This window comes from Rana temporaria, chromosome 3, assembly GCF_905171775.1.
Source record: "Rana temporaria chromosome 3, aRanTem1.1, whole genome shotgun sequence".
Classification (NCBI taxonomy): Eukaryota; Metazoa; Chordata; class Amphibia; order Anura; family Ranidae; genus Rana; species Rana temporaria.
The window spans coordinates 301758599-301786131 of record NC_053491.1 but is presented as its reverse complement, the minus strand read 5'-3'; the positions used below and the strand labels follow the sequence as shown (position 1 = coordinate 301786131).

The 27533-nt window shown below is 46.4% G+C and overlaps 1 protein-coding gene across 1 annotated transcript in view; it reads left to right on the top strand.

The window, feature by feature from the left end:
• LOC120930266 (E3 ubiquitin-protein ligase Jade-2-like) overlaps positions 1-27533 on the top strand; it is a 1253604-nt gene that overhangs the window by 507892 nt on the left and 718179 nt on the right. The window lies entirely within an intron of this gene.

The following is a 27533-nucleotide window of genomic DNA, read 5'->3' as shown; positions in this document are numbered from 1 at the left end:
GAGTTCTGAAGCGAATATTTTACATGTGATATATATATATTTTTAAGCTTAGGTGCAGATTAGCATTACTCTAATCACTGTATACTTTACAATTAAAAAGCAGTTAGGAATAGTCTGGGGCACCCACAGGTGGCCGTGCCCCAGACTATTCCTAACTGATTTTTAATTGTAAAGTATACAGTGATTAGAGTAATGCTAATCTGCACCTAAGCTTAAAAATATATATATATCACATGTAAAATACTATTATTTAAACAAAATATCAAAAGTGCTAGTGCATATCTAAGTGCAAAACCAACAATGCTGTTGTGTAATATCAAATAAAGTGCAAAAAAAAGAATATATCGGAGAAATAATAATAATTCAAGCCAGAAAGGATTAATGGGTCACTAAAGGAAACATTTTTTTTAGCTAAATAGATTCCTTTACCTTACTGCAGTCCTGGTTTCATGTCCTCGTTGTTCGTTTTTTCTCTAATCCTTCTCTGTTCTGAACACTTCCTGGTTGTCTGTTTCCTGATGAAAAAAGTCATGGGAGCTTTCTCTCCGTGGTCACTAATCAAGGAGGTGTGATTACTGTGTGGCCCCATACACACCATAGAATCTATCCGCAGATAAATCCCATCAAATGGGTTTCTGCGGATAGATCCTATGGTGTGTACACGCCAACGGATATTTATCCGCAGATAAATCTCCCCTGGGATGGATTTCCAGCAGATGGATATTTGCTGACATGCACAACAAATCCATCTGCTGGAATCCATTCCAACGGATGGATCCGCTCGTCTGTACAGACTTACCGGATCCATCCGTCTAAAGGGATTCCCCGCACGCGTCGTAATGACTTGACGCATGCGTGGAATTCCTTATATGACAGCGTCGCGCCCGTCGCCGCGTCATAATAGCGGCGACGGCGCGACACGTCATCGGCAGAGGATTTCAGCGCGGATTTCAATGCGATGGTGTGTACACGCCATCGCATAGAAATCCTCTGAAATCCACGAGAGGATTTATCCGCGGATACGGTCCGCTGGACCGTATCTGCGGATAAATCCTCTCGTGTGTATGGGGCCTGTGTCTAAAACCCCTCAACACCAATCCGTTTCGTTTTCCAAACCATCACTGCCCTGTATTGGCTCTGTGCAGCAGAGAAGCAGGAAAGATGCAAAAACGAAACTGTAGGTACATTATATGATTGATTTTTATCTATTTTTAATCATTTTTAAGAGGAATCAGTTAATTATTATGTCTAAATACCATGTAAACAGTCATTTCAGCAAAAAAAATAAAAAAATCCTTTACAACTCCTTTAAGCTTCCATAAAACTTGTTTTGGAAGTCCTACCTTAGCCAACTTTACTCATAGTGAAGAATGATCAGATATTGTGGTTCATAATTGGCAGAGGAGACCAAATTAAGCATTTCCTCATTTGCTAAGCCCAGATCGATCCTAGATAGACTGCCATGGGTTGCAGAATAACATGGGTTGCAGAAATTGTTTAACTGTGGGGTGTAACATTCTCCAGACATCCCTCAAGCTCATCTCTGCAATATGTCTAGAAAATGTTGATGGGCCTTCGTGTAAAGATCCCAACAGAGTTGTTATAATTGCCCACACAAATAATAGGGATGTTAGGATGATGTGCTTAAAATTAGGTCACTAACTTTATGGCCGCGTACACACGATCGGTTAAACCGATGAGAACGGTCTGATGGACCGTTTTAATCGTTTCAAACCGATCGTGTGTGGGCGCCATCGGTTATTTATTTATTTTGTTTTAAATTTAACCGATGGATTCCTAACCGATAGAAAAAAAATGATCGTTAGTAGGCACGACCATCGGTTAAAAATCCACGCATTCTCAGAATCAAGTCGACACATGCTGGGAAGCATTGAACTTCGTTTTTTTAAGCACATTGTTGTGTTTTACGTCACCGCGTTCTGACACGATCGTTTTTTTAACCGATGGTGTGTAGGCACGACTGACCATCAGTGAATCGGCGTATCCAGCTCATTTGCATATTCTACGCTGAAATCTACGGAAGCGCCACCTAGCGGCCAGCGTAAATATGCACCCTAAGATACAACGGCGTAGGAGACTTACGCCGCTCGTATCTTAGCCTAATTTAAGCGTATCTGGTTTCCAGAATACGCTTAAATTTACGACGGCGTAACTGTTCTCTGAATCTAGTCCTATTTGTTTTTCTGCTGTATGACCAGCAGTGTCTGCTCAGCAGTAGGCTGTGCCAGACTCCATAGATAGGTTCCTGTGTGGTCAAGGTAGACGCCCCAATTGGCCAGGGTTTATTTTATGTTTGATTTTGTTTATGCTGTTTGGATGCTTGCAATTGTTTCCAGCAAGATGGAAGAATAAACCAAATGTGTGTAGTGAACCCATCCAGGGGGGTCACACCCCCCCCGCTACCGAGCTAATCCCTTACACATGGTGGAGTGCCGCGGGCAGTTAAAGTAAACCCACAATGGAGGAGATACTGAAACAGCTGGCTATAGCAAATGCAAATCAACAGCAGATGAATGCAGGTTTGCAGCGGAGCATTGCAGCTCAACAACAGGCTCACGCAGCTCAACAACAGGTTCACCAAGAGAGCATTGCAGCTCAACAACAGGCTCACCAAGAGAGCCTTGCAGCTCAACAACAGGCTCACCAAGAGAGCATTGCAGCTCAACAACAGGCTCACCAAGAGAGCATTGCAGGCTTGGAACAGAGACACCAGCAGCAAATGGAGGCCATCGTGACACAGCTTCAGAGACAGCAGACCGAGCCTGGGAGTCAGGCCAGTAACATACCAACTTTTCGGGTAAGACACTTATTGCCAAAGATGACTGCAGATGAGGACCCGGAGATGTTTCTGACCACGTTTGAGAGAGCAGCGGAAAGAGAGAGTTGGCCTAAAGAACTGTGGGCTGGACTAGTGGCCCCCCTATTATCTGGAGAAGCCCAAAAGGCATATTTTGATTTGGAGCTTGCAGACACAAAAAACTATGATCGGTTAAAAGAGGAAATATTGGCACGTTTTGGTGTAACCTTGGATGTCCGTGCTCAGTGGGTCGACAATTGGAGTTATCAGCTGAAGAAGCCACCTCGGTCGCAGATGTATGACCTCATCCATTTGGCTAAAAATTGGCTGCAGCAAGAAACTCTGTCCAGACCAAAAATTTTGGAGCGAGTAGTCCTGGACAAATTTCTTAGGTCTCTTCCTAACACCCTGCAGAAATGGGTGAACCATGGTGGTCCAGAAACCACAGACAAACTTGTAGACCTGGTCGAAAGGTACCTAACAACAGAGAATTTGTCCTCTTCCACCAGAGACGCACAGACTTTCCACTCCAAGACCAGACCCTCCCCACCTATAGGTAAGACTGCATCAAGGGATGGGGGTGGAGAGAGGGACCAAGGAGCAACTAGAGGAATTATCGGGACTACTGCTAATGTTTGGCGAGAGCGGCCTGGAAGACCCATCCCACAGGAGAGGACCAGAAGGTTGATTTGTTACCGTTGCCGGGAAGAGGGACATGTAGCAGCGGTTTGCCCAGCGGGTGATGAACTCATGCAGTGTGACTTTCTGACAGAGAGACGACAGTCCCTTTTTGCAACCACATGCACTGCAGTAAAGGGAAATGATAAACCTTTATATAGAATGTGCTTAGATGGTAAAGATGTTGTGGTATTGTTGGATTCAGGTAGCCTGGTCACCTTAGTGAAAAGTGATCTAGTGGTGGGAAAAACCTTGCATCCTAGGAAAATGGCTGTAGTTTGTGTACATGGGGACACTCGAGAATATCCGGTGACTACGGTTTCCTTTGAAACTTCCCTCGGTAACTTGTGTCACCAGGTGGGTTTAGTTCCCAAACTGCCACATGACGCCATTGTGGGAAGAGATTTCCCAAAGTTCTGGGAACTCTGGGACTGTCCAGATTCCCCAGTAGGTGGTTCTTCTGAGCCTGAAACATCGACTCCAGAAACCTCTAACTGTGAGGATTCTCCTGAGTTTCCATTCTCAGTCTTGACAGGGGAAACACCAGTCCCTAGGGAGGAGCCTGCTACCTCAGAAGAGGAACACCGGCCGATAGGGTTTGATGACCTCGAGGTGCACAGAGAAAATTTCATCACTGAGCAATTGAGGGACCCCACATTGCTAAGAGCCTGGGAGAATGTAGTGAAGATAGATGGGGAGTTAGTTAACCCTGACAAGAGGGTTGCCCTCCCTTACTTCATTATTGAAAGGAACATGTTGTTATATCGCGTGTCACAGAGGATAGAGGACACCATTGAGCAACTGGTAGTGCCTAAACCGTACCGCAAGCTGGTTTTGGAACTGGCCCATGGGCATATTCTTGGGGGACATTTGGGAGCAGAAAAAACCCGGGAGAGGATCACCCAGAGGTTTTATTGGCCTGGGATCACTAAGGAAGTGGAATTGTACTGCTCTTCCTGTCCAGTGTGTCAGATTACTGCACCCATGCCACATTTCCGCAGTCCGTTGGTACCCCTGCCCATTATCGAGGTCACTTTTGAGAGGATCGCCATGGACTTGGTTGGCCCCTTACTGAAGTCCACTAGAGGGCACCAGCACATCTTGGTAGTAATGGACTATGCCACCCGTTACCCAGAAGCGATTCCTCTCCAAAACACCTCTGCTAAAACCATTGCCAAAGAGTTATTTCAGGTTTTCAGCCGTGTGGGTCTTCCTAAGGAAGTCCTAACTAGGGATGAGCCAAACATACCCGGGTTCGGTTCGCACCAGAACGTTCGAACAAACCGTCCGTTCGTGCGAACATTTAGAACCCCATTGAAGTCTATGGGACTCGAACTTTTGAATTCAAAAGTGCTCATTTTAAAGTCCAATATGCAAGTTATTGATGGAAATTGTCTTTGAGAACCTGGGTCTTGCCCCAGGGAACATGTATCAATGGAAAAAAAAAGTTTTAAAAACTGTAGTTTTTTCGTGAGCAGCAATTATAATGATGCTTAAAGTAAAAAAAAAATCCTTTAAATATGGTACCTGCTGGGTGTCTATTAGGGATGAGCCGAACATACCCGGGTTTGGTTCGCACCAGAACGTTCGAACAGACAGTCCGTCTTAAAGTGAAAAAAAATTCCTTTTAACCACTTCCCGACCGCCGCATGTACCGTATTTTTCGCCGTATAAGACGCACCTGACCATAAGACGCACCTAGGTTTTAGAGGAGAAAAACAAGAAAAAAAATATTCTGAACCAAATGGTGCACTAAAATATTTTATATTATACTACTACTATAGGTGGGTGGTGGACACACAGCAATACCACCCCACCTATCAAATCAGCTCAGCTACACTATATCTGGTGGTGGTGGTGGTGGTGGACACAGCAACCTCCCCCCCCACCCCCTTCCCAGATCAGCTCAGGGTGGCAGGACAGACACAAACACAGCTTAAGCCTCTTCTATCACATTAGCTCAGGTGATGAGCAATGGATACCATGCCAGCTCACACCTCCCGCCCCCTTATCAACAGCTCACCTCAGGCAGTGGAAGACACTGCCATTATAATCCTCTCTGGCTGGCTGGCTGGCTGGCTGGCTCTCAGATGTACCCAGGAAGCAGCTAGGAATTCGTTGTGGCGACATATTCAGAGCACAGCAGCTGCGGGGGAAGGAGCAGGAAGTCAGACAGGACTAGACCACGGCCCTGAAAGGGAGGGGGGGTTCGGCTGAAAAAAAAAACCCAGCAAAGGCTCTCACTGCCTTCAGGATGGTGTCACCTCTGGCGGGTGACACCCGATCTAGGTGCGGAGCGCACCCCCATTGCACTGCTACTGACATCCCCCATGTTTTGACACCCGGGTGCAAAACGTCTCCCCCCACTCCCTCTTGGTATGCCCCTGCTAGGAATGCATCACATGTCCTGTCTTCTCTCCTATGAGAGAGGGATTCTGACACGGCGGCGATGGAGGGGGGTGCAGTGACTGTCAGCATTCACAATATAAGACGCAGGGACATTTCACTCCGTTTTTTGGAGTACAAAAACTGCGTCTTATACGGCGAAAAATACGGTATATGTACGTCCACAGAATGGCACATACAGGAAAATGGGCGTACAGGTACTTCCTTGCCTTCTAGCGGGTGGGGGGTCCGATCGGGACCCTCCTCGCTACATGCGGCGGTCGGATTCCCACAGGGAGCGATCCGGGACGACGGCGCGGCTATTCGTTTATAGCCGCTCTGTTGCGATCGCTCCCCAGAGCTGAAGAACGGGGAGAGCCGTATGTAAACACGGCTTCCCCGTGCTTCACTGTCGCGGCTGCATCGATCGAGTCATCCCTTTTATAGGGAGACTCGATCGATGACATCAGTCCTACAGCCACACCCCCCTACAGTTGTAAACACACACTAGGTGAACACTAACTCCTACAGCGCCACCTGTGGTTAACTCCCAAACTGCAACTGTCATTTTCACAATAAACAATGCAATTTAAATGCATGTTTTGCTGTGAAAATGACAATGGTCCCAAAAATGTGTCAAAATTGTCCGAAGTGTCCGCCGTAATGTCGCAGTCATGGAAAAAATCGCTGATCGCCGCCATTAGTAGTAAAAAATTTTTTTTTTTATAAAAATGCAATAAAACTATCCCCTATTTTGTAAACGCTATAAATTTTGCGCAAACCAATCGATAAACGCTTATTGCGATTTTTTTTACCAAAAATAGGTAGAAGAATACGTATCGCCCTAAACTGAGGGGAAAAAAATTTATATAGGTTTTTGGGGGATATTTATTATAGCAAAAAGTAAAAAATATTGATTTTTTTTCAAAATTGTCGCTCTATTTTTGTTTATAGCACAAAAAATAAAAACCGCAGAGGTGATCAAATACCACCAAAAGAAAACTCTATTTGTGGGGAAAAAAGGACACCAATTTTGTTTGGGAGCCACGTCGCACGACCGTGCAATTGTCTGTTAAAGCGACGCAGTGCCGAATCGCAAAACCTGGCCTGGGCATTTAGCTGCCTAAAGGTCCGGGGCTTAAATGGTTAAATATGGTACCTGCTGGGTGTCTATAGTAGTGGCACATGTTTAGAAATGTCCCTGCACAACATGAGATTACTCTCAGAAAAAAGTAATTTAATACTGCTTGCAGCTTTAATGTAATGTTTGGTCCCTGCAATATGGATAAAAATCATTGAAAAAAATAGCATGAGTTTCCCCGCCACCACTCCCCCCAGGTCATTACAAGACCCAGTGCCGATCCTGACCTCCCTGGGGCCCTAAGCAAAATGACATGGCACATTAAAAATGAGAATCGGGGGGGGGGGGGGGGGCGCTGACGACAGTGACATGTCACATTAAAGAAAGTTGAGAAGCGGGGGGAGGGGGTGTTCTGCTGTCGGAAATGACTCAGCCAGCAAGTTTAGAAGCTTGGTGAGGGGGCGAAAATGACTTCTCACCAGGCGGGGCCTCTAGTAATTTGGGGGGCCCTTTGCAGCTTTGCGGGGCTCTAAGCGGCTTGCATAGTGAGCCTATAGCGAGGATCGGCCCTGACAAGACCTTTTGGCCATATATACTTTGAACAGCAGTATACAGGCGTTGCAAACAAGATAAGGACTGTAGGTTTCTTAAGTAGAATCAGAACCATGTCATACTTTGCTCCTGCATATTGCACAATTTCCTAAAGAGACCCTCAACAAACTACATGACACTTGTGCCTGATGAGGCCACTGATGTTCCAGTGGTGGTGGCCCGTGAGACTGTCCATACAGGCTTGGCCCCCCAAAGTGGACGTGCTGTGTGGCAACAATATGTCGATTATTTTAGGGGTGGGGGGGGGGGCATTACAATGCCAGATCTTGGCTCAATAAATTATTTTTTTGGGAAAGTAAAATTCTAGAAAAAAGGGGGGTTGCCATCCGGGGCCCCCTTTGAACAAATTCTGTGAAGAACTCCTGTTCTCTGAAGGCCTCCATTATTTCTGCAAGTCAAAATTTAGCAAAAAAAAACTAATGTCAGTCAAGCCTTATGCCGCGTACACACCATCACTTTATGTGATGAAAAAAAACGACACTTTCTGTGAAGTAAAAAATGACGTTTTTGAAACTTCAATTTTCAAAGACGAAGTTGCCTACACACCATCGTTTTCTCACAATGATCTTGCAAAGTGAGGTTACGTTCTCACCACTTTTACCATTGAAGCTTGCTTCATAAGTAGCTTCTGGGCATGCGTGGATGAAAAAACGTCTTAGAAAACGAAATTTTTTGCTACACACGGTCAATTTCTGTGAAGTAAAAAGTGCACTTTTGAAAAACGACACATAAAATTGAAGCATGCTTCAATTTTTTTTGGTCGTTTTTTACAAGACATAAAACGACGTTTTCCCCCACACACAGTCAATTAAAGTGACGTTTTTAAAAACGTCATTTTTTTTCATCACATAAAGTGATGGCGTGTACGGGGCATTAGCTTTCTCCCCATATCTAACCCACAAACTCATCCACTGATCATAAAGTCCAAAAATCAAGTTTCGTATCGTCGTACTGCACGATCGTTTTTCGGACGTTTTCTACCGACTGTGAACGACGCATGTGAGAAGCTCCACACGTTGCCACGCCCATGACGATCGTTCTAGTGATTGACACGCCCCTTTTCAGTTGTTCAATGCAAGAGTCAGAAGAAATGATGGAGGGAAGACAGCAAGCTGCAACCAGGCAGGAGAGAGGCCAGGCACACACCAGGAGGAGCAGGTGGTACAAAGCCACCAACATGAGCTTCGAAGAGATGGTAGAGATGGTGGCTGTTCTTAAAAAGGAGGATTACGACGGCAAAAAAGGGCCTTACAAGAACCCCAATAAACTCAAGGCCCAGATAATGGAGAAGGTGCGATTGACTCTCCATGTAAAATTCGGGGTCCAGAGGTCCAGGGAGCAGCTGCGGAAGCGATGGTCTGATTTGAAAATCAGAGAGCCGGACCAGATGGCGAGAATTAGAAGAGTTTTCTCAGAAGACGTAAGTAAATTTCATGTGTACTCTGAATATTTGTTTTAATTATTTTGCGTCATTTGGTTTTCTATCAGGTTGTGTATATAGACAGTCCAAGAATAGATGTTTCAAGGTTCCTGTTTGTGGGCATAATAATTGGTTGTTCATTGTATTTAAGATCTTTTTATGTGAGACCAATTTTTTATTTAATGTAGATGTGTTATTAACTAGATTTAAATAATCCAACTTAAGTCATTATACAGTAAAAGGAGAGTATGCTCAGCACAGCAGTTGATTACACATATGGACTCAGTAGCACAATGGTTGGCATGGCCGATCCGCCCTATAGCTTAGGGCCCCGCAAAGCTGCGAAGTGCCCCCCAAATAACTAGAGGCCCCGCCTAGTAAGAAGTCATTTTCGCCCCCTCACCCTGCTTCTCAACTCGCTGACTGCATGGGAGAAGAGGCAAGAAGTCAGCGCCCCTTGCTTCTCAATTTAATGTAAGATGTCATTTCCGACAGCACAACACCCCCTCCCCCCACTTCTCAACTTTCTTCAATGTGACATGTCACTGTCGTCAGCGCCCCCCGCTTCTCATTTTTAATGTGCCATGTCATTTTGCTTCGAGCCCCAGGGAGGTCAGGATCGGCACTAAGTGTTGGTCGCAAGACCAACATAGTTAGCGTGTCACACAGAGGTGATCCAGTGTATACTTGTTGTTTTTCCATGTAGGAAACTTGTCCAAAGATAGAGAAATGCAGCAGCTTTGGTAATGGATAAAATCCTGTGTTAAGCTTAGAAGGATTGTAAAAGCAGACAATTGTACCACACTTTTTAAAAAGAATGATTGATATTCCTCTTTCAGGCCTCTAATCTTTTTGATTCATCTATCCATTTTTTTACAATCTCATAGGCCGCAATCAAGCTGCAGAAATGGAGCCGACCAACCCCACACAGTGCCAAGCCCCACCCTCGCCGGATGTACAGGAAGTGCAAAATGCCACCACATCAAGTCAGTGTCATACAGCAGAGCTTCAGGTAATACATGTAGGCCTGCATTATTTTAATACTTTTTTTTTTCACAAATTTCAGGTGTACGAGCTTAGACACTTACAGTGCCCAGGTGCTAATTGGGGAGATAATGTCCTGCAGGGCACAAATAGAGGACACAAACATCGCGCTGGAGAAGATCATAAGGAACAATAGAAAGGTGGACCAAAGCCTCAAGAATATTATTGATGTTCTGGGGAGGGTTTAAAAAAATAAATAAAAACAAAATACAAAAAAAAATTATGTAGACAAGTATTTAAAAGCAAAAATATAGTTATTAAAATAAAAATAAAAAATTATATTAAGATATTTAAAAAAAAAATGAAAATGACACATTTTAAGTGTGATACAATAAATATTTTTGGATACTCAATAATGTCTGGCTTCTTATTATATCAATGCTGCCTAAAAGAACAAATCTAGATTTGTGGTGTTTACATTGACAATGATGAGTATTTAGTAAAGGAAAATAAACATGACACTATGATAACGTGGGAGAAAGCTAGAATGAACTCAAATTAGAAAAGAAGCAAACCAAGAAAATTACTAGAACAGGGGCAGAAAAATTGTGCCTTAGGCACTGGTGGCAGTGTCACAACACTGCAACCCCTCACAGATACTGTAATTGGAGCGCAGAAAAGAGCCACATGCAAAGTATTGCATTAAAAATTGTTATTAGACGCCCCTGTTAAACAGGGGCAGAAACATTGGGCCTTAGGCACACCACAACACTGCAACCCCTCAGATGCTGTAATTGGAGCGCAGAAAAGAGCCACATGCAAAGTATTGCATTAAAAATTGTTATTAGACGCCCCTGTTAAACAGGGGCAGAAACATTGGGCCTTAGGCACTGGTGGCGGAGCCCAGAACCAAAAATGTTCTTACTAGCTATCAGCAAGATCAGTGAGGAGGAAAAGGATATTCAATCAGCAGCATAACAGGACAGTCACTCAGCATCAGCATAGGCAGTCTTCAAGGGATCTGTCATTTAAAAAAAAAATATTCTGTTACATCTGCATCAGGTGCTTGGTAGCTGGTGTTGATCCAAGCCTGATTAATTTTTATAAAGGTCAGTCGATCAACGGAGTCGGTGGAGAGGCGCACCTTGTGATCGGTCACAAAGCCTCCAGAAGCACTGAATGTGCGTTCTGAAAGAACGCTGGATGCAGGGCAAGCCAGTAGCTCAATAGCATACTGTGCAAGCTCTGGCCAGTGATCCATCCTCAGGACCCAGTATGCCAGAGGCTTTTCAGTGGGGAAGGTGTCCAAATCTGATCTTGCCCCTAGGTATTCACACACCATGTAAATCAAACACTGGCGATGGTTGCTGGAACCGGTCATACCTTGGGGCTGTGGACTAAAAAATTGTCTGAACGCATCGGTCAGACGGCCACCTTCTCCACCGCTCCTTCTGTGACTCACCAAAGCCTCAGCAACACGTTGTCCAGGACCTGGATTTGGTAATCCCCCAGGTTCTGGGAACGCGTTGCACAGAGCCTTCTGCAAGGCCTCCCGAAGATGTTTCATCTCCCTCTGCGACGGCAAGATAAGCTCCGCAACCCTACTCTTGTAACGTGGATCAAGGAGAGTTGCCAGCCAGTAATGATCCCTCTCCTTGATACCACGAACACGAGGATCCTTACGCAGGCTTTGCAGGATAAGGGAGGCCATGCAGCATAGGTTTGCTGAGGCATTCGGGGCACAGTCCTCTGGGTCACTGAGGACGACAGGATCCGCAGCCACCTCATCCCAGCCACGTAAAAGTCCACCGGTTCCTTGGGACTGTAACTGATCCCTTGAAGACTGTTGCTGCTGAGTGCTAGGCTCCACCTCCATGCTGCTGATACAATCCTCCTCCTCCTCCACCTCATCCTCCTCATCCTCTTGCTGTGTGGTAGGCGGGCATGCAGGTCCACTGTCTGGATAAAGGGGGCCTTGAGAGGTAAGGAAGTCCTCCTCTTCCTCCCTCTGTTCTGCCTCAAGGGCCCTGTCCATTATTCCACGTAGAGTGTGCTCCAACAGGTGAATAAGAGGGACAGTCTCACTGATGCATGCACTGTCACTGCTCACCATCCTCGTGGCCTCCTCAAATGGTGACAGGACAGTGCATGCATCCCTGATCAAGGCCCACTGGCGTGGGGGAAAAAAAACCAAGCTCCCCTGACCCAGTTCTGCTGCCATATTGGCACAGGTATTCATTGATGGCCCTCTGCTGCGTGTGCAGCCGCTGCAGCATGGCCAACGTAGAGTTCCATCTGGTGGGCATGTCACAGATTAGGCGGTTCTTGGGCAGGTTGTATTCCCTTTGGAGGTCTGACAACCGAGCAGTGGCATTGTATGACCTTCGGAAATGCACACAGACTTTCCTGGCCTGCTTTAGGACATCCTGTAAGCCTGGGTACCTGCCCAAGAACCGCTGCACCACCAAATTGAGAACATGAGCAAAACAGGGCACATGGGTTAGTTTGCCCTGTCGCAGGGCAGAGAGGAGGTTGGTGCCATTGTCGCTAACCACCATTCCTGGCTTAAGCTGGCATGGCGTCAACCACCTCTGAGCCTGCCCCTATAGAGCTGACAGAACCTCTGCCCCAGTGTGGATCCTGTCTCCCAAGCACACCAGCTCTAGCACCGCATGGCATCTCTTGGCCTGCATTCCTGCGTAGCCCCTTGTACGCCTACGGAGCATGGCTGGTTCAGAGGAAACATCAGCACAGGAAGAGCCCACAGAGAAAGAAGAAGAGGAGGGGGTGGAGGAGAGAGGTGTGTGACAACCAGTAGTAGTGTTTTGGAGGTGTGGTGGCGAAACAACCTCCAACACTACTGTACCTTGCCCTGCGTCCTTCCCAGCTGCCAGCAGAGTCACCCAATGCACCGTGAAAGAGAGGTAACGTCCCTGTCCATGCCTGCTGGACCATGAGTCAGCGGTAAGATGCACCTTACCACTGACCGCCCTGTCCAGGACATTGCCTTCCACATGCTGGTAGAGAGCGGGAATCGCCTTCCGTGAGAAAAAGTGGCGTTTGGGTACTTGCCACTGAGGTACCGCACATTGCACAAACTCACGGAAGGGGGCAGAATCTACCAACTGAAAAGGTAGCAGTTGAAGTGCTAGCAATTTCGCTAAGCTAGCATTCAACCGCTGGGCATGTGGATGGCTGGGAGAGTACTTCTTTCGCCGCTGCAGCAGCTGGGGCAGGGAAATTTGTCTGCTACCATCAGTAGATTTTCCGCATGTACTACTAGGTTGTAACACACCTATTTCTACACCTTCAGTCCTATCAGTGCAGGCTTCAGAGAGGACTGAGGGTCTTGTGGGGTTGGAGCTCCCAGCTGATGAGGGGCAAGGGGAGGTCCGCTTTGTTCTTTGGTGTGGGTCTTTCTGGTATGCTTGCCAACGAACTGAATGGCAGGTCGACATATGACTGGTCAAGCATGTGGTGCCCAAGCGGGTGAGGTTTTGGCCACGCGAGATACGCTTGAGACATATGTTGCAAATAGCAACGGTGCGATCTGATGCACATGTCTCAAAAAAGGCCCACACCAAAGAACTTTTGCAGTACCGTTGAGACACAGCAGCGCCCTGCACAGGCGTAGCTCTGCGATGTAATGCAGTTGGTGTGCTGCCCTTAAGCTGTCCCCTGGAGGGCATCCTGCCTCTTTGGAGATGTGCCTGTGCCTCTTCCTCCTCCTCCTCCTCTTCCTCCTCCTCTCTCCTATCAGGCACCCAGGTAGAGTCAGTGACCTCATCATCCCCTCCCTTCTTATCACTGTCGAAAACCTGGAAGTATGATGCAGCTGGGCAAACATGACTGCCAGATTGCTGTCCCTCTCGGGCACCCGCTCTCTCTGGGCTCACATCAATGCCTTCCTCTATCTGTGTTCCATCATCGGAGCCTTCAAAACGCTGCGCATCTTCATGTAGCATGTACCCAACACTGTGTTGAAACAGTTCGGGGGACTCCTCAGGAGGACATGGTGGGACTAGGGAAGGATTGTGTGATGCCATTGTGCACAAGGAAGAGGACACCTGGGCAGCTGCTTTGCCTGATAAACTAAGCTCAGCCTGGGTGAGAGAGGATGAGGAGGATGAGGACGGCTTGGTCATCCACTCTACTAATTTCTCTGCATGTTGAGGCTCAACACGGCCAGCTCCCAAAAACAATGACGAGCGTGTCAGATGGCCACGTCCTGAAGAGGATGCACCGTGTCCACCACCAGCGTTGCCTCTAGATGCAGAGCCTGCTTGCCCTCGTGACTCTCTGCCTTTCTTTGTTGTCCTTCAAGACATTTTAATAGCCTGCACAGGACAAAATTAGAAATAAACAGCACCTGTCCAGTAAGAGCAACTGCGTTTATGGGCAAAAACACAGCAAACTTATAGTAAGATCGACTGAGTTTATGGGCAAAAAACACAGCAAACGTGCAGTATGATCGACTGAGTTTATGGGCAAAAACACAGCAAACTTATAGTAAGATCGACTGAGTTCATGGGAAAAAACACAGCAAACGTATAGTATGATCGACTGAGTTTATGGGCAAAAACACAGCAAACTTATAGTAAGATCGACTGAGTTTATGGGCAAAAAACACAGCAAACGTGCAGTATGATCAACTGAATTCATGGGCAAAAACACAGCAAACTTATAGTAAGATCGACTGAGTTTATGGGCAAAATCACAGCACACGTGCAGTATGATCGACTGAGTTTATGGGCAAAAACACAGAAAACTTATAGTAAGATCGGCTGAGTTTATGGGCAAAAACACAGCAAACTTATAGTAAGATCGACTGAGTTTATGGGCAAAATCACAGCACATGTGCAGTATGATCGATTGAGTTTATGGGCAAAAACACAGCAAACTTATAGTAAGATCGACTGAGTTTATGGGCAAAAAACACAGCAAACGTGCAGTATGATCGACTGAGTTTATGGGCAAAAATACAGCAAACGTATAGTATGATCGACTGAGTTTATGGGCAAAAACACAGCAAACTTATAGTAAGATCGACTGAGTTTATGGGCAAAAACACAGCAAACTTATAGTAAGATCGACTGAGTTTATGGGCAAAAAACACAGCAAACGTGCAGTATGATCGACTGAGTTTATGGGCAAAAACACAGCAAACTTATAGTAAGATCAACTGAGTTTATGTGCAAAATCACAGCACACGTGCAGTATGACCGACTGAGTTTATGGGCAAAAACACAGCAAACTTATAGTAAGATCGACTGAGTTTATGGGCAAAAAACACAGCAAACGTGCAGTATGATCGACTGAGTTTATTGGGCAAAAACACCGCAAATGTATAGTATGATCTACTGAGTTTATGGGCAAAAACACAGCAAACTTATAGTAAGATCGACTGAATTTATGGGCAATTTTTTATTGTTTGTGCTATAAACAAAAACAAAGCGACAATTTTGAAAAAAATGAATATTTTTTACTTTATAAAAAAACTTTTTTTTTTCCTCCGTTTAGGACGATACGTATTCTTCTACATATTTTTCGTAAAAAAAATCGCAATAAGCGTTTATTGATTGGTTTGCGCAAAAGTTATAGCGTTTACAAAATAGGGGGTATTTTTATGGCATTTTAATTAATATATTTTTTTTACTAGTAATGGCGGCGATCAGCGATTTTTTATCGGTACTGCGACATTATGGCGGACACTTCGGACACTTTTGACACATTTTTGGGACCATTGGCATTTTTATAGCGATCAGTGCTATAAAAATGCATTGAATTACTATAAAAATGCCACTGGCAGTGAATGGGTTAACATTAGGGGGCGGGGAAGGGGTTAAGTATGTCCCTGGGTGTGTTCTTACTGTGGGGGGGTGGCCTCACTAGGGGAAACACTGATCCTCTGTTCATACATTGTATGAACAGAAGATCAGCATTTCCCCCGCTGACAGGACCGAGAGCTGTGTGTTTACACACACACAGCTCCCGGTCCCCGCTCTGTAACGAGCAATCGCGGGTGCCCAGCGGCGATCGAGCCCGCCAGGCACACGCACGGGAGTCGGGGGCGAGCGGGGGGCGCGCGCGTGCCTCCGACGGCGCGCACGCGCCCCTAGTGACCGCTCGAAAAGCGGACGTATAGCTACGGGCTCTCGCCCAGGAGAGCCGACCTGCCGCCGTATAATGACGGTGGCTGGTCGGCTAGTAGTTAACAGCGACTGCGTTTATGTGCAAATAAATAACACACTTGCAGTAACAGCTAATGCGTGTATGTGCAATTATATAGCACACATGTCATGCAGTAACAGCAACTGCGTGTATGTGTGCAATTAAATAGCACACGTCCACTAACACTGAGTACTATGTTTCAGTTAAAACTAAACTGCTTGCAGGCAATTCAACACGTTAGAGCACTGCAGCTAGCACAAAGAAATTGCCTAACAATAGGAATAGCTGATCTAGCTAAGCTATACAGTGTATAAATATATGTACAACGCTAGGATGTATATATATCCTCTACACACTGCAAATTTAACTATACTGACTAGCCTTCCTGCTCTATCTATCTATCTATCTATCTATCTATCTATCTATCTATCTATCTATCTATCTATCTGGTAGAAAAGACACTGGGCCAGATTCATGTAGCACTTACACCGGCGTATCTCGAGATGCGCGGCGTAAGTCTAAATGTGCACCGGCGTATCTATACACCGCACCCACAGAACCAGATACGCCTCAAAATAGACTTCGTCCTACCGTTGTAACTTTTCTACGCCGGTGCGGCGTGGGCGCATATTTATGCTGGACGGATCTGGCGCGCCCATGGGTTTTTTGTTTTAAATATGCAAATGAGGGAGATACGCCGATTCAGAAAAGTACGTTTGGCCGGCACAGGCTACTCCCGGTGCGCGTAACTGGAAATTCCGGCGCAAAGTTACCCCTCATAAAGCAGGGGTAACTTTGCACCAGACTTGCTCAAGTCAGCTGGAGAGGGCCCGGATGGCCCGGATGGGAACCCCCTAAAAAATAAAAAAATAAAATTTTTTTAGGGGTCTGGAGGCCACCAGGGCCCCAGATGGCAACCCCCCTTTTTTTATAAAAATAAATTACCAAATAAAGGGGGCTTTCCATCCGGGACCTCTGGGCCCTTTAATAATAATAATAATAATAATAATGATGATAATAATAATTATATATATATTTTTGTCCGAAAGGCACTGGCCGTGAACTTGTTCTGCATACAGACGGCCAAACTTTTTCAGCCAACATTCACGAAACTATGTAGTTTTTCTGCTCTTTTGTCCGATGGAGCGTACAGACAGTTTGATTATAAGAAAAAACACGTCCATCGGAATATTCGATCGTGTGTGCGATCCTTTAGTCTGTAGGGTTTAATATTGGGTTGGCTCACCCTTTGCAGCTATAAAAGCTTCAACTCTTCTGGGAAGGCCGTCCACAAGGTTTAGGAGGGTGTCTATGGGAATGTTTGACCATTCTTCCAGAAGTGTATTTGTGAGGTCAGGCACTGATGTTGGACAAGAAGGCCCGGCTCACAGTCTCCGCTCTAATTCATCCCAAAGGTGTTGAGGTCAGGACTCTGTGCAGGTCAGTCCAGTTCCTCCACCCCAAACTCACTCATTTATGTCTTTATGGTCCTTGCTTTGTGGACTGGTCCAAATCATTTGATGAAAGGGGGGTTATGGTGTGGGGTTGTTTTCAGGGGTTGGACTTGGCCCCTTAGTTCCATTGAAGGGAACTCTTAAAGCGTCAGCATACCAAGACATTTTGGACAATTTCATGCTCCCAACTTTGTGGGAGGAGTTTGGAGAGGGCCCCTCCCTGTTCCAACATGACTGCTCACCAGTGCACAAAACAAGGTCCACAATGACATGGATGAGCAAGTTTGGGGTGGAGGAACTTGACTGGCCTGCACAGAGTCCTGACCTCAACTCGATAGAACACCTTTGAAATGAATTAGAGCAGAGACTGCAAGCCAGGCCTTCTTGTCCATCAAAAAAATATAAATACAAATATATTAAAAAAATATATAAGGGGGTTCCCATCCGGGCCCCTGGGGACCCCCGGGCCCCTTACAGGTGTACTGCCTGTACCCCCCTGATGGCGGCCCTGGTCATAAGTCTCCATTGCTGTTATGAGGGCTGACATCTCCTGGGTGTTAAAGTTTTTTTTCCTCCTCTGCCTGTGGGGAACGGGAGCAGCCATTTCACAGCAAAAGTACCTTCCCTGGGGGGGGAATAAAACTGGATGTACTTTTGCATCGGCTGGGCATAAGTTGGGCCGGCGTATCTCTGTAAGTTGGGCCGGCATAGTTGTGAGCATGCTCAGAAGGGAACGAACGTACTGAGCATGCTCCGTTCATGATACGCCGGGCGTAAATCACTGCTCCACGTTCAGAACATCATTTGCATAAGGTCACACCCACTTCCACTTACGCCGAGGAAATTAAGTTAGGCACAAGTGCTTTGTGAATACTGTACTTGCCTCTCTGAGTTACAGCGGCGTAGTGTATCTGAGATGCGCTACGCCGGCAGAAAGATGCGCCATTGTATGTGAATCTGGCCCACTGTGTCTCTATCTATCTCTCTATCTCTAACTGACTGTCTGTCTGACTTGTCTTTAACAAAGCCGGAACACACTACACGAGGCAGCCTGGCAGGCAGCCTTATATAGTGTTGGGCGTGTACTAAACCCCCTGAGCCATAATTGGACAAAGCCACCCTGGCTTTGGCCAATTATTGTTCTTCATTTTTTGTGCCTTGTGATTGGTCAAACATGCAAGGTCATGGTGCATGCTTGACCAATCATCAGCGTGCAACGCCGCAATGAATTATGGGCCGACGCGCGTCACTCAAATTTGGCGCGAATGACCCGTTTTGTTCGAAATTCGTCGAACGTACGAACAGACGATGTTCGGGTCGAACATACGTTCGAGTCGAACACAAAGCTCATCCCTAGTCCTAACTGACCAGGGCACCCCGTTTATGTCTAGGGTGACCAAAAAACATTGTAAACTCCTGAAAGTGACCCAATTACGTACATCAGTATATCACCCTCAAACAGACGGGTTAGTGGAAAGGTTTAATAAAACCTTAAAACAAATGTTGAGGAAGGTGGTGGATAAAGACGGAAAGAATTGGGATTATCTGCTCCCTTATCTGATGTTTGCCATAATAGAGGTTCCCCAATCGTCCACAGGGTTCTCTCCATTTGAGCTACTGTATAGGAGGCACCCCCGGGGCCTACTGGACATTGCCAGGGAAACATGGGAGAGTGAGAGTTCCCCTCATCGAAGTGTGATTGAACATGTGGCCCAAATGCAAGATAGAATTGCCCAAGTGATGCCGATTGTGAAGGAACATTTAGCCCAAGCCCAATTGGCTCAACAAAGGATTTACAATCGTGGGGCCCAGGTCCGTTCCTTTGCACCTGGTGATAGGGTGTTGGTGCTGGTCCCCACGGTCGAAAGTAAATTCCTAGCCAAATGGCAGGGTCCCTATGAAGTGTTGGAGAAAATGGGGGTGGTGAATTATAAAATTAGCCAAAAACGACGAAAACCTGAGCAGCTCTATCACGTGAACTTGCTGAAACCATGGAAGGATAGAGAGTCCTTGGTCGCGAAGACTACCCGATTTACTGCTCCATTTAACCTGGCTGTCCCTGAAGTTGGGATAGCGGAGACTCTATCCAAAACTCAGCAACAGGAGGTTAAAGAATTTGTGCTCCGTAATAAGGAGAAGTTTTCAGACCTGCCAGGTTGGGTCTCCGGAGTTGAACATGACATTATCACCACACCAGGGGATAAGGTCAAGTTGAGGAAGCAAGTCGCCAGGAAGTAAAAAAAAATGCTGGGGGGTGCGCATGTGCGGGAGCTCCTGGAACCCCAACTCACCGAAGCTAAAATCAGCGCAGGCAGCGGGGTCTGAGCACCGGCACTGAAGCCCCGAACGGTGATGAACCGGCGGGCACGAGGCCAGCCGCGAAAGGGACAGCACAAACAGCCCGGAGTCACGGGAGGAGCGGGGTCTTCTCCTAAGCACTGGCCGCAATCCAATATGGCGCCCGGCCGTCCAGATACACGTGGCAGCACGGCGGTGAAATTCGACGGAGCAGCACAGAGGGAAGGCAGGCAGGACCAGCTGGAGCCATCCAGGGATCCTTATTTCTCTCAATCCTCGGGAGATGTGGACTCTGTTCATAGGGGTGAGTCATATTTACAGCCCTCATCCCCAACGCTGTATGCAGAGGGACATGAAATGGCTCACTCCCCAGCCTCCTCAGTGGACAGGAACATGGCTGATTTGACTGAGGCCCTGTTCAGCCAGCCTAGTCAGGGGTCTCCCCCTCCCCAGCTTGCCCACTACTCCCCTGATGCCATTCTGCTGGCTCGTTTCTCCACCATGTTACAGCAGGAGCTCTCCAAGGCGTGCACCATGATTACCACTGACCTGAAAAAAGATATTCATAGTTTGGGCGAATGATTTGAACTGATTGAGACCAAGGTGGACAGTACAATCAAACGGGTCAATCAGAATACTGCCATGCTCACGGACCTTCAGGACCGGCTAGAGGAGGCATATATAAAAATCGAGGACCTTGAAAATCGCTCGCGAAGGTACAATTTGCGCATTCGTGGCCTCCCGGAGACTCACACTGACCTTGAGGGGGCTATGAGAGAGTTAATGAAAGAGCTTATCCCTGACATTTCCACCCACCATATGGAAATTGATCGGATCCACCGAGCTTTGACAGCCCTGAGGATGGATGGATTGCCACGGGACGTTATTGTTAAACCGCATTTCTACCGTATCAAGGAGAGGATGATGTTTGTGGCCCATAATAAACAAGACTTGTCGCTTTTCGGTGCTTCCATACAGCTTTTTACGGATCTGGCGCCGTCCACAGTACAGAAACGCAGAATCCTTCGACCACTACTTCAGCAACTTCAGGACAAGCAGATCAAATATAGGTGGTCATTCCCGTTTAGACTGTCATTCACGTATAAAGGATGATCCCACTCTTTTTCTACGTTTCAAGCGGGTGAAGATCTACTGCTTGAACTTGACATCATCACACAAGGCCCCCAGGCATCTTCTTCTTCACGCCCAGATGACCGCCCTCTTTTGCCACTATGGAAGGATCGTAGGCGCACACAGGCCAAGAGTGCTCAACGGAACACCTGAGTACTTTCACTGTCCTTTGTCCCCCTCTAGAACTTTCTGCAGTAGGGTCATACGGGCCTGATCCGACATCGGGTTGAATGCTTGACCTTACAAGGTCACAGTCGCTTTCTATGTGATTGCGGCTTCACCAAGTCACCATTTTTTTTTTTTTTTTTTTTTTTTTTTATAGAAGGAACTGCTCTACTGCCAGTTTGTTGTCTCTCCGGACTCCAATATGGCTATCAGAACTATATTGACCAAATCGGGGATTGGAGTTCATGGTTGGGATGACCAATTGTTCCCCTGTGGGGGGGGTCGCAGGGGCGGGAACAACCGATGGGGAATCTTCCCGCCTCTGTGTCGCCTCCCTTGGGGATATGTGTCGCCGCGGGCAGTTCGCGGTGTTACACCAGGAGCAAATGTTTTTGTTGCCCCTGATTGTCCTGTTTCAGTAATTTTTGTTTTACATGCTTGAGTTGGGGTGGTCATACATGCCACTCGATTGCGAGACTACTTATTCTCGGACGAGAATAGTACCCTTGCACTTAACGTACCGGATGTTGTCTCAGGTGGGGGTTATTCCCCAGGTTCTCTTATACAAAATAAGTATATTTCGACAGTTTCAGTTAGGTTGTTTAGGCCTATGGCCTACTAATGTTTGCCTGTTTTCTCTCTACCTTTTTCTAACTCCCTCTTGTCCTCCCCTTTTTTTATGTGAGCCCCGGATCGGCACGCTCTCCCCACGCATCCTGGTCTTGAGAACCTTGGAGGTCGACCGTCTCTGCCCCAGCGGTTCAGCGCTGCTTTCATCTACACGAGGTAAGAGTGCTCTGCCCTGCCACGATGGCCACTGCCTTGACTACTGACTACTCTGTCATCAGTCATAATGTGCACGGATTCAATTCCCCAGTTAAGAGGACTAAGGCCTTCCAGTATTACCACAGGTGGAATGCTGAAGTCCTCTTACTACAGGAGACCCATTTCTCTAAAACCTCGGCACCCCATTATTTAAATGTGAAATACCCACAATTTTATTTAGCAGGGGGCCCAGAAAATAAGGGGGGTGTAGCCATCTGTTTTTCGAAGCGGACACCTTTTACTCCCATCTCTATAATTAAAGACAATGGTGGTAGGTACATTATGGCGGTGGGACGGTTCCACGATCAGGAGGTCTCCTTTATATCGTATTACGCTCCTAACACTGGACAGCTTGAGTTTTTTAGTAAAATGTTCCGAATATTGCTGCCCAAGGTTCAGGGCCAGGTTATTTTGGGAGGGGATAGTAACATTCCCTTGGATAGGATTATGGACAAATCCGACTCTTTCAGGCCCATTTTGAAACGTCCACCGATAGTGAGCAGCAAGTTGGCACGATTATTTAATTTGCATGGCCTGATCGACGCTTGGCGGGAATTCAATCCCACAACCAGGGACTTCACACACTTTTCTCAGGCCCATCGCACATACTCCAGGATTGATCATCTCCTGATATGCACCCCCTTGCTCCCCTACATTAAATCAGTTAAAATTTTGTCCACCCCCTGGTCGGACCACTCTCCGCTTCAGATCTTCACCACTGGGTTGTGGGCTAAATCTAAACCCTCCCCATGGCGACTTAACGTGAGCCTATTGAATGACCCTATAACCTACGCAGAAATCGGAAGAGAAATAGAAGAGTATTTTAAGATTAATAAGGCGTCAGACACATCCCCTACGATTACCTGGGTTGCCCATAAGGCTACAATACGGGGGAAACTTATTCAAATAGCGGCCAGGGCGAAGCGGGACAGGGAACAAATGATTGAGCAGCTGGAAACACATTTAGAGGACCTACTAGAAGAACAGCGCAGAAACCCCCAGATAGATATTAGACATAAAATAGACAAAGCTAGATTGGCACTCAACCTCGGTTTGACTACGCAAGCCGAAAAACATATAAGTTGGTCGAAACATAGGTTCTATACTATGGGGGATAAGCCGACCACAATTTTGGCTAGAAAACTTGTTCCCCGGCCTTTTTCACCGACATTGCCGAAGTTGAGACTATCTACAGGTCTTTCGACCCAAAATCCCGAGAAAATAATTAGTGAATTTTATAAATTCTATACTAAGTTATACGACTCACCAAAAGCTTTAGACTGTTCTAGGGAAGGGACATTCTTTAACGACTTGCGGTTGCCAAAATTGACACCAGCTCATGCGGACCTGATGGATGGGGCCTTTACGGAACCTGAAATCCGAGCCGCAATCAAATCTACGCACCCTACTAAGGCACCGGGGCCAGATGGCTTCCCGGGTCACTATTATAGGAAATATTTAGATGTCTTAGCACCCCACCTTTGTTCTTATTTTAACGCCTTCAGAAGCGGTAATAAGCTCCCCTGCCATGAGAATGCTGCATATATACATATGATTCCGAAACCAGGGAAGGACCATGGGCACTGTGCCAATTACTGCCCAATTTCCCTGATCAATACAGATTTAACGATCCTTACTAAAATTCTGGCCCAAAGACTAAATACGATTATTCAGAGCTATATTCACCCCGACCAGGCAGGTTTTATCCCTAATAGGCAGGCATCTGATCAAACCCGTCGGTTAATTAATCTTATTTCAGCGATCCAATCTGATTGGGACAATGGGGGAGTCAGGAGAGGGGTGTTGCTTTCATTGGATATCCGGAAAGCGTTTGATTCCATCTCCTGGGACTATTTGTTTAACGTTTTAGAACGTTTTGGTTTTGGACGGTGCTTTTTGGATCTCCTCCGTACACTATATGATTCCCCGAGTGCTTCACTGATGCTTAGGGGATATTCTTCCCAACCTCTGATGATTAGGCGAGGAACGAGACAGGGTTGTCCGCTGTCGCCGTTGTTATTCGCGTTGGCGATCGAACCGTTAGCGATCAAAATACGTGCCAGTGATGACATTCGGGGCATCAATTGTTGCGACTATGAACATAAGTGTTTGCTTTTCGCGGACGATCTATTGCTGACCTTGTCCTCACCAATCACCTCCCTCCCCAATTTACTAGCTATTTTACAACCCTTTTCTGAAATTTCGGGATTAGAAATTAACCACGATAAATCCAGGGCTCTGAATTTATCGCTACCTAGTAATATCCAGGCAACGCTTGAACAATGTTTTCAATTTAGGTGGGAACCGGACGCTCTCCCCTATTTAGGCATACATTTGACTTCCTCCATTAGCCAGCTATATAAAAGAAACTACCCAGGCCTCTTTAAACGATTGGCAGACGATTTAGCAGGGTGGCAGTTGCACCCCCCATCGTGGTTTGGCAGATTACACTCTATAAAGATGAATGTTCTACCTCGATTGTTGTACTTCTTCCGCACATTACCTATATCATTACTCTGTAACGACCTTAAGCAGTTCCAACGTAGAGTCTTACAGTTTATCTGGGGGGACAAGAGACCTAGGGTGAACAGGGGCACTCTATATACGCCGAGGCGAAAAGGTGGACTCAGGCTACCGGATTTGCTGAAATATTTTTACGCTGCACAGGTGGCACAATTACCGAGATTCCATTCCCAGAGGGCACAGGCTATCTGGATGATTATGGAATCTCACTCATGTCGCCCCAGTCCAGTTTCCTATCTTATGTGGCTCCCAATTAAGGAGAGGCCGGCCATCCTGTGCCCTACTTTGTCATCGTCTTTGGACATTTGGGATAGACTCTCCAGAACTCATAAATTTAGGTCGCCCCATACCCCGTTGGCACCTCTGTTGCAGAACAAAGCCTTCACCCGGGTCTCACTCCCCAAGCATTCAATTGGTGGACTAATAAGCGTCTTATGCGGATAGCTGACTTGTGCGATCATAAGGGTATGCTATCCGAGAGGGCCATGATCGACAAATACCATATGCCTCCAACAGAAGGTTATAGGTTCACCCAACTTACTCATTACATACAGACTTTAGCCCGTAGGGGCGATCTATCTACCCTTACACCCATGGAACAATTATGTAGGCAATATGACAAGATTAAAGGCCACATATCTGTTGTATATTCTATACTGTCATATGTAGCGGATAAATTGAACTATATGGTCCAGTGGGAAACCGATTTGCAGGAAACCATTGACCTAGAAGACTGGTGTGAAATGGCGGATATAGCGTCCCGTTCCCTCATCAATACTTCTATAATAGAAGCCAATTACAAGGTCTTGCTGCGTTGGTACATGGTGCCAGCTAGACTGGCAACTTTTGTGCCAGGAGCTACTCCGTACTGCTTTAGAGGATGTACTATCTATCACATCTGGTGGACATGCCCCAGGGTGCGGAGGTTCTGGATCAGGGTGTATAACTTTATTTACTCCCTCACCCAGATAAACCTGCCCAAGTTAGCGAAGCAAGCGTTGCTGGGGAGTGGGGTGGTCGAAGCCTCTAAATCCAGCAGACGACTACTGACATTTATTTTTATTTCGGCTAAAATCACCATTGCCAGAAATTGGAAGTCAGCGGCTCTCCCATTTGAACAGCTTAAAGGGGTGGTTCACCCTAAAAACTACTTTTTCTTATTACACTGGCCCCCCACATTACAATACGATTAAGGCTATTATTATTTTTTTGATCCTGTACATACCTTTGTACAGCATATTCACCCGTGGCATCCGGGTTGCGAGTCCCGCGGGAGTGGGCGTTCCTAACATGTCTGTGATTGACGTTTTGACCAAAAACGAGCTCCCCCCGTCGCGTAAGCCGCGTCATGATTGGCGAAAGGAGCCGAACGGCGATGCGCATGCGCAGTATAGCGCCGACTCGCCGTTCGGCTCCTTTCGCCAATCGTGACGCGGCTTACGCGACGGGGGGGAGCTCGTTTTTGGTCAAAACGTCAATCACAGACATGTTAGGAACGCCCACTCCCGCGGGACTCGCAACCCGGATGCCACGGGTGAATATGCTGTACAAAGGTATCTACAGCATAAAAAAAATAATAATAGCCTTAATCGTATTGTAATGTGGGGGGCCAGTGTAATAAGGAAAAGTAGTTTTTAGGGTGAACCACCCCTTTAAGGGCAAATTATCTTGGCTGATGTGAAATGAGAGGTTGTCAGCCCTGACACAAGATAAAATGAAATTTTTTCATCAGGTGTGGAATCCTTGGATTTGTTACCTCACTAATGACACCAGTATGCGTGGGGCTTAGTTCTAATTTTCAGTTCTGTGGCTTGGAAATGCCGATCCGTGACTCCTCCCCTCCCCCCCCCCTTTTTCTTTTTCTCTCCTTCCTAACTCTTTAATTTCTATCTTATTCTCTCTCCCTGATTTCTTTGTCCCTGCTACCTTTTTATATCTCTATTAGTATGACCGGATTAAGCCCATGTAGGGTTTGCTAGGCTCTGATATCATCTTTCCTGGCTTGTCCGCATTGTACGATCATTGTCGGTCAATGATCCGAAGCTGAGGGGAAAAAATGTGTTTGTTGCTCGTTTATGCATTCTCTATTGGATTTCTTATTTTATTTTTTGTTTTTCTTTTGGCGATGTCTTCATGATATCCCAACTGAGAGTTTTGGGCATCAGGACCCTTGGTATTGAAATCCCATATGCTGTTATGACTGTACAATGACCAGATATGCTTCTTGTCTGTTTATACCACTATGTCTTTTCTAATAAAAACATTGAAACATAAAAAAAATGCTGGGGGTGATAGAAGAGTCAAATAGTGATTGGTCCAGTCCCATTGTCTTAGTGCCCAAAACAGATGGAAGTTGGCGGTTTTGTAATGAATTTCGCCGCCTGAATCAAATCACTTAGTTTGACACCTATCCTATGCCCCGCATGGATGAACTGATTGATCGCCTAGGTACTGCCTGGTACATGACGACATTAGACCTGACCAAGGGTTATTGGCAAATTCCTCTCTCAGTGTCGGCCAGGGAAAAAACAGCATTTGTAAGTCCAGACGGATCTTTCTAATATCGGAGGATGCCTTTTGGGTTACAGAATGCTCCCGCCACATTTCAACGCACCATGGATAAGACCCTTCGGCCTCATCGAGCCTTTGCTGCTGCATACCTCGATGACGTTGTCATCCACAGTGAGGATTGGGACTCACATTTACCAAAAGTTCAGGCTGTGTTGGATTCCATCTGGAAAGCCGGGTTTACAGCCAATCCAAAAAAATGTACCCTTGGGCTAGAAGAGGCGAAGTATCTGGGGTATACCATTGGAAGAGGTCTAATCAAGCCCCAAATAATCAAAGTTGAGGCTATTCAGGATTGGCCACGTCCCACCAACAAGAAGCAGGTTCATGCATTTTTGGGGATCGTGGGCTATTATCGCCGCTTTATCCCCCATTTTGCCTCACAGGCTGCTCCCCTGACCAATTTGACCAAAGGGAAGG